The sequence below is a fragment of the Gadus macrocephalus genome, chromosome 7, assembly GCF_031168955.1.
Source record: "Gadus macrocephalus chromosome 7, ASM3116895v1".
Lineage (NCBI taxonomy): Eukaryota > Metazoa > Chordata > Actinopteri > Gadiformes > Gadidae > Gadus > Gadus macrocephalus.
Window position 1 is genome coordinate 2,380,321 of NC_082388.1, and position 7,569 is coordinate 2,387,889.

At 43.1% G+C, this 7,569-nt stretch overlaps 1 pseudogene; it reads left to right on the plus strand.

Annotated features, from left to right (window-relative positions):
• The first annotated feature begins 642 nt into the window (after window positions 1–642).
• Window positions 643–766, plus strand: LOC132462185 (5S ribosomal RNA; annotated as a pseudogene).
• The last annotated feature ends 6,803 nt before the right edge of the window (window positions 767–7,569 follow it).

Consider the following 7,569-nt stretch of genomic DNA (forward strand, 5'->3'; position numbering starts at 1 on the left):
TTGTGTGGGTTGTGTTCAGTCTAGTTTGTTTTTCGCTATTTCCGATCGATGCTACGTGTTAATTTAACCTGACATCGGGTTTTTGAGATGTTTACCTTGTTTTTTTGTTTGTTGGAGTAGAAATTTGAGGAGATACGATTGGTTACTCACACTCTGTGTTGTGGGTGTGGCCACACGGTTGGGAATGTGCGATTTGGGACGCATTGGGACTTTCTTTGTTGTTGCTACTGCGCAACATCGTACGTTAGCAAAGACCATGCCCACTTACCCTAACCCCACTAAACCCCGAGGTAGTACACAACCTAGGGCAACACTAGCCGCGTTTACATGGACACTTCTGATCCGATTAGATTTGCAATCGGAATAGATCTATTCCTATCATGCAATCCGAATGCATTGTATATGGTATTTACCAAAGTGGTAAGCGTTCGTTCATATGTCTCTCACGCACAACCGTTATCTTGGTCTTGACTTATATGATAAATGTAAAGGATAATGTTGTACAGAACGCCAGTCATTGATGGGAACGTAAGCCTCGACAGAGCGAACCGGACCCTGACGCGAAGCGGAGGTCTTGTGCTTCGCTCTGAAGGGTATTATTTTCGATAATGACCGGCGAGGTTCTATACATTATCCCGCTTATTACACGGCTACTTGCCAAAACGCTGAACACGCCCGATCTCGTCTGATCTCAGAAGCTAAGCAGTGTCGGGCCTGGTTAGTACTTGGATGGGAGACCGCCTGGGAATAGCAGGTGCTGTAAGGGACACTAGATGGAAAATAGCGTTCTGACTAACTCTGGTGCATTTACAGGAATGTTAATTAATGTACACTATCCCTGTTAAAAATAAACCAATAAAAAATTATTTATTAAAAATATCCTCAAACAGTGTTTGCGGTGAATACTATTCGTAGTGTTGATCAGCAGAGAAATAGTCCACCGTTGATGTCGCTTAGCAACTAGACACGCTGCTATTGATAAGTTACCGAACTACTTGCGGAGTGGTAAGAAAGCCAAAAATCCACTTTCCTTGACAACGGTCAAGTTCGGTGTGCATAAAAGTACAGACGCACTACTGAAGCTGCTGATGCCATCTCTCTAAGTAAAAAAGTAGCCACACCCACCCCAAACTAATCACAATAAGTGTATACATGTCAATTATTGCAGACTACATCACTTCTTCTATTCCGCATGGAATTCTATTCCGATCAGAGGATTGTATTCAGATTGAGGCGTAAATATGATCATTTTTTATTCAGATTGGGCTGTTCTTCCACTTCTAATCGGATCAGAAGTTTACATGTAAACGCAGCAACTGTGCTCACGTGCACTGCGAGCTATGTCCTCTTTTACGATTTCATGTCTCAAAGATGGCCGAACCACCGAGTAGCATTGCGTAACCGGCACACGAAGGATTTCCCATCTCAAACGTTATCGTGCTAGTGCTAGCATTCAATTGAAGTGCCTTGAACCTAACCTTAAAGGGCTATTATTCTGGGGTTGCCAGGTTGGTGGATACATAGGACAGCTCGAAGCAATCATTAATCGCAATGCCAGGGATTTAAATGTGTCATTATTGCGCAATGGTCGTAAACAAGCTGTATTTTTGGCGTATACATTTTTCGCTTGCGTTTGGATTCAAACTTTTAAATGATTTAATGTTTCTCGGCGATGAGTTGAGGCTAAATTGGCAAAACCGTCATCAGTATTCTTCAAAGCATCAGAGCTGTGGGGTAGGCTATACTACGAACCTCGCTGAACATACCCAGGCTATCTTGGGAAAACCTGGCTCGACAGAGACGCAACTCGTGATCAGAGTTAAATGGTAGGCCTACTACGAAGGGTTACCCTGCGTTCACACCAAAAGATGCAAAAAGTTGACGCTCAGCACGATCCCATTCAAAGTGAATGTAGAGACGCGTTGCTGCTTTGCTGCCGCAGCACTTGCTGCCGAGTAAACCGGCAGCAAAATTTGATTTGCGGCGCGGCAAAATCTGATTTGCAGCGCAGCACGCCCGTGCCCGCTGCCGGGCACGGGTGGCGGGCGCGTTCACGTATTTTGCGGCGCGTCAAATGCTGCTCGAGTTGAAATATTTCAACTTTTCGGCAGCAAACGCGTGATGACAGCCAATCAGCGTTCAACAACGTTGCCACTGAGGCGTTGTCACTGAGTGACATGCCATAACAGCCAATCAGTTTTACTCCCTTGGAGTGACCTAGAGTTCACTACCGTTACATTTATTTAGTAACTCGAAAAAACCCACAAATCAGCATTCTGTAGTGTAGTTGTGTTTACAGTTAAACTAAACTATGAGTATGCTAAAGGGCTAGAATAACAACCCCAAACAAAACCCAGTTGGGTGCCAGGCAGCACCAGCCTTCCAGGCTCCGAATGGTCTCATGAACCCATAAACGACGGGCATTCCGACGTCTCTCCCTCTTCCACAACAGGGAAAGACATGCAATGCTCGTAATGTCGGCCATGGTTGTGAATGAATTCAGAAGCACCGCGGGCAAAACTTGCCGTGCCGCAAAACTTCCCGCGCTGCAAAACTGCGGTCAACGCGTTCGGGCAGCAAATGCATCTTTTGGTGTGAACGCAGGGTTAGGGTTCGATTAGTCGAGCCAGGTTTTCCGCTTTAGATTCAATGCGCGTTCACGTGAAAGGGGCGTTTATCACGTCATTTTACTCATCTTTACAAACTGGATAGAGATCAAGCAGTCTAAATAAATGCGTATAGGTGAAAAGATTCTGCATATTGTCTATAAAATAACTATGCCAAATGCAGAACTGTTTGTCATTAATCCCAATAGAATGATGAGGATTTCAAAATCCTGCCTTATTCTATAACTTAGGGGATTCACTTTAAAGACACCCTATGTAAGAAATGTAGAGCATAAGTTTTCAACCGCTGAGAGGTAGCGGCGGTGGCGTAGTGGAGTAGGCTACTATAAGACCCGAACGCCAGTGGCCGGGGTTCAAATCTCGCCGGTCTATCATCATGCCTTTTACCCCCATAGATGTGGTGCCAGCACGGCCTTGAGAATATGGGGTCAAGTTCGAAATAAGCACAAAAATATAATTCCATAAGCTTTCGTGAATAAGTATTCCATATGCATGAGAATTGGGACTTTTTAAGCTTCACATAAATGCGGCGACGAACCGGCACGCAGAAATTCAAGACTGACGCGCTACCTCCACTCTACCACTCTCTCACAGAGACACAATGCGCAACAGTACGCATTGTCTACATAAGGTCCAACAAGGACGATCAAATAGCATTACCCTCTGATGAGAACCTGTATCTCTCATTAAGAATATTCTCAGGCAATGCCAAGAGATCGGTCCCGAAAGAGCCTCTGTCGGAGAGACCCCTGTAGGATACGGGCTCCGAGGTCCACGGGAACACCCACACATGGTGACGCCTTTATCGAAGGAGGGGCTAGGAATGCGCACGCCGATCTTACCCGATAGACTTAGCTGAAAACCTGCTGCCGACCAGGTTTGGTTGAGAGCATAAGTCACCATGGTGACACAGCGACGCTAAAAGAGATCGACTATCGTGTTCCATCTAACCTAGGCTTTGAGCGCAACATACCTCGCTAACCCACTAATCGAGGTTCGTAGTACAGGCCACTGGTTGCTGTGCTACCAATGTTTGTATTGATATAGCATAGCATGCTAACAATAGCACTGTTGCGTTGGCCTTACACACATAAGCTCTTTCGTCGAATACATTGATGAATAATACTAAATATAATGCACCAAAAAAAACATTAGTTAGATGTACGATTTGACCATTAAAAATAAGCATAATTATATCTTTCAGCTGTAAATACTTTCAACGCACAAGATGCCGCTTCTGCAAAGAGCTACATTCGCAATGTATTCTGGGAGTTGTAGTCTACTGTCAATTTTTTTTAGGGTAGTTTGTTTTGTTACATAACATCTTTATGCTACCATCGTAGATGCACACGTTTGTTCAAGCACATGACACGTTGTTGCTTAGCTGTGTGTGTGTGTGTGTGTGTGTGTGTGAGTGTGCGTGTGCGTGTGTGCTTTTGCATTTGTTGTTCATGTGTATATTAAAAGTGATGTACAGTTACATAATAAACAGTTGTAAATTAAGCCGTGAAGAGTCCATTCTGTTTAAAGACTTTAGTCTAAAAAGTTATTGTTTCTAGCGGGGGGGGGGGGGGTGAGAGAGAGAGAGAGAGAGAGAGGGAGAGAGAGAGAGAGAGAGAGAGGGAGAGAGGGAGAGAGGGAGAGAGAGAGAGAGAGAGACTCTAACACATCAGGGCATGTTTTACTATTAACTGAGAAATAGGCATGAAACAGGCAGACCACCTCCTGTCACCCATAGCCCTCATTCCTCACTTTGACGTCTTACTTTCAATTCCTTGATTCCGTATTGCTCTAAAAATCGAACATCAAAGTCGGATTCGAGTTCCGATAAAAATAAATCAGATTTCACTTTTTTCGGAATCGTGATGACTACCGAACTTTGAGACCTTTTTTTGAAGAATGATCGTCAACGCTTTCCAGACGTGACAAACAAAGTTGGTTTATACATTTTTTCATAGGCGTCGATTACGGGGGGGACGGGGGGGACATGTCCCCCCCACTATTTGAAATACGAATTTTGTCCCCACCAGTTTTAAAAATGTGTAAAAAATAAAAATAAAAAATTAAAATCCCCACATACTCAACTGAAATCGTCGAGTCTAAAATCATGCGATAGGCGCGCTCGAAGACATCATTTATTATATAGGCCTACCTAATAAACTGTTGGAACACACAAGACCGGAAACCATGGCAACGCCGGTAAACAAACCCCGACTCCCGAGAAGCCCAATCCCTATGAGATCCCTGCTACGGCCATCCGGAGGCACACAGAGCTTTTGGTCGTGATATTATATATACAATTATATTATATTATATACTATTATATACAGAGGTCCGAGAGTCGCAAACGGCAACAATCACTTTCTCCTCCATGCTGCAGTACACCCCGGACTGCACTGCGCTGAGTTTGACAGTTGAACGCTGATTGGCTGTTACGTTACACATGTCACTCAGTGGCCACGCTGTTGAACGCTGATTGGCTGTCATCACGCGAAATTCGTGTCAAAGTTGAAAATTTTAGCGCCACAAATCCTCGTGAACGCTCTTGCCTGTGCACGGCGAAAGTGTGGTGCGACAAATCAAAAATATTCGCCCGATACGCGTCTATACGTTCACTTTGTATGGGATCTTGTCGTCCCGTTGCGTTTGGTTTGAACGCACTGGAGAAGTTTCAAGACAGACAGCCAAAATTGTCATTTTTATTCAGAAAATAGCCGGTCCTTTTGCTTCCTATAAAAAGCATGTTTGTGACACTGGATAATATCGATATGGATACGTCATCTAGCCTGCATGTGGAGGGCCACATAAGGTAAGAAATTGGTTTACGTAAACTTTGCTGCAGGTTCTGTTTGCTCGTGAATCGTGATGACCTGGCCAAAGGTTACCAACGGTCCCAAGCGATTGTGATCTGATTCTGGTTGGTGTTCCAGTTAGTATGCAGCATTGTACATATAGATTGCAGCTAGTAGCAGCTACACACAGTGCGATTGCTATGCCAATGTGGTTATAGTTGGTTTTGTCTGATTGAGATATGTGATGATTTGGAGCCTGGTAGGCCTATCCTGACATAAATATGTTCTCGCATAACCTGTGTGATTATCCTAAACTGAAGGGGATTTTATTTGTGGACAATTTTCTTATGATGTTGTAACGAGTGAAGTCTACATTGGTCCTTCGCAAGTGTTTGCTGGTGGTCAGGATTTGGCAGATGCAATTCTCCTCTGGGTGCTTGTATTTTTCTTCTTTTTTTTAATGCAGCATAACATATGCTACCAGCAGCCCTTGCTCGTCTTCAAAAGGCTGATGCTCAGTACCTCGTTTCATTTCGTACCCCCTTTACAGTCTGGCATTGTTTGTCTGGTAAACTCTGTTGATGTCAAGATAAGTGTTAAATTGCCAACACTGTTCTTTTTCCTGTGTGTATTAGTATTAGGCCTACATATCCCGAGCCAATACCCTGGTGTTTCCAACGCTGTTTTGCAAAACAAGCCAAAACACAAACTGTGGTTTTCAACTTTTATTGTTCGAATAGGATCTTCATAGGGCTGGCCCGAATGCCATTTTTCAGGCTTTGAATCGTTGGTTTTTCCGAGCGAATATTCGAATACTCGTTCCAGAAAAAAACACCATCAAAAACAACATTAATAATCCTTATATACTCCCTGGAACCGATTTTGACTATCTGCATATTTTGTTGAAGATTTAATAGCTTTTGAACATTAATTAGTAGGCCTAAGTTGGTTGAAGTTCCTTAGTTCTTCCCCGTGAAAGCGAACAGCTGTTGCTCCGTTCCAAATCAGCTGTTCTCTGTCATCTCAGCCCTGACGGGAGCTTTTCAATTCATCCTGGAACGTGCATCTTTTCAGGGAATTTGTACAATAAATCCATAACAAATACCGAATATTGATTGTCTTATGTGTCCATATTATATCCATTATATTGACCGGGTATTCCCAAGACGCTCACGCTCTGCAGCAAGCCAGTCACAGTTGATTTGCGCGGCGCTGTACAGCGAACGTAAACAAACAACTAAGCTAAGGTTTTAAGTACTGTATTACTTTTCCTCCAGAGATCCCGCTAATGTTGTGTTATAAAGTAAAGGGAAACAAGATATATATTCTTCCTCCACCTCTCTCGCTTCTCTGCTTGGTGTCGCTGACGCTTATAGTTTGCCTCCCTCGCTCTGGTAACGTCACCTACGTGGAAAAAAAAAAATAACGAAGCTCCGAATACTGATTTAAGCTTCAAATACTAATTTTCCGAACCAGTATTCGAATTATCGAATAATTTCAACACCTGACAATGCACTGTAGAGCATATTGTAATGCAGCGTTGAATGGATGAATAGCTTACATTTAAGGGTACCCAGCACTTTTCAGACCACACTCAAGCTTATGGTTATTGTCCCCACCACTTCTAAAAACAAACTGACGCCCTTGCATTTTTTAACCCGCCCCCTTGCCGACTACTCCTCTGTGATTGGTTGAATCGGTCGACAACACAACAAAATGGATTGAAGAGTTTAGTTTTGGTGAAAACATACAAATTTCACAAGAATTCCCCAGATTTGAGATCCTCGGACACTAAGAATGTCCGGTAGGTTTCTCATGGGAGTTGTTGTCCTTCCATAAGATTAGTTTGAAGTGAGAATACACTGAAACAAAATACAATGTTGTTCTTCAGTCAAGAATAACATTTTGCTGTAACACATGTTTAACTATTAACTGTCAAAAATATGCCTGTTTAACGGGTAACTGTTAAAAATATGCATGCTTAAAATGTGCCCTAAATACATAAACATAATCAAAAACATTGCACTGAATAGATCATGAAAAAAAAAGTTTTTTTTTCAACACTGTCTCACTCCCTATTCGTCAAAAGTCTGACGCATGGCCATGGATCCCTGGCGTCAAGTTCCAACGATGTTATACCTTTTGCGTTG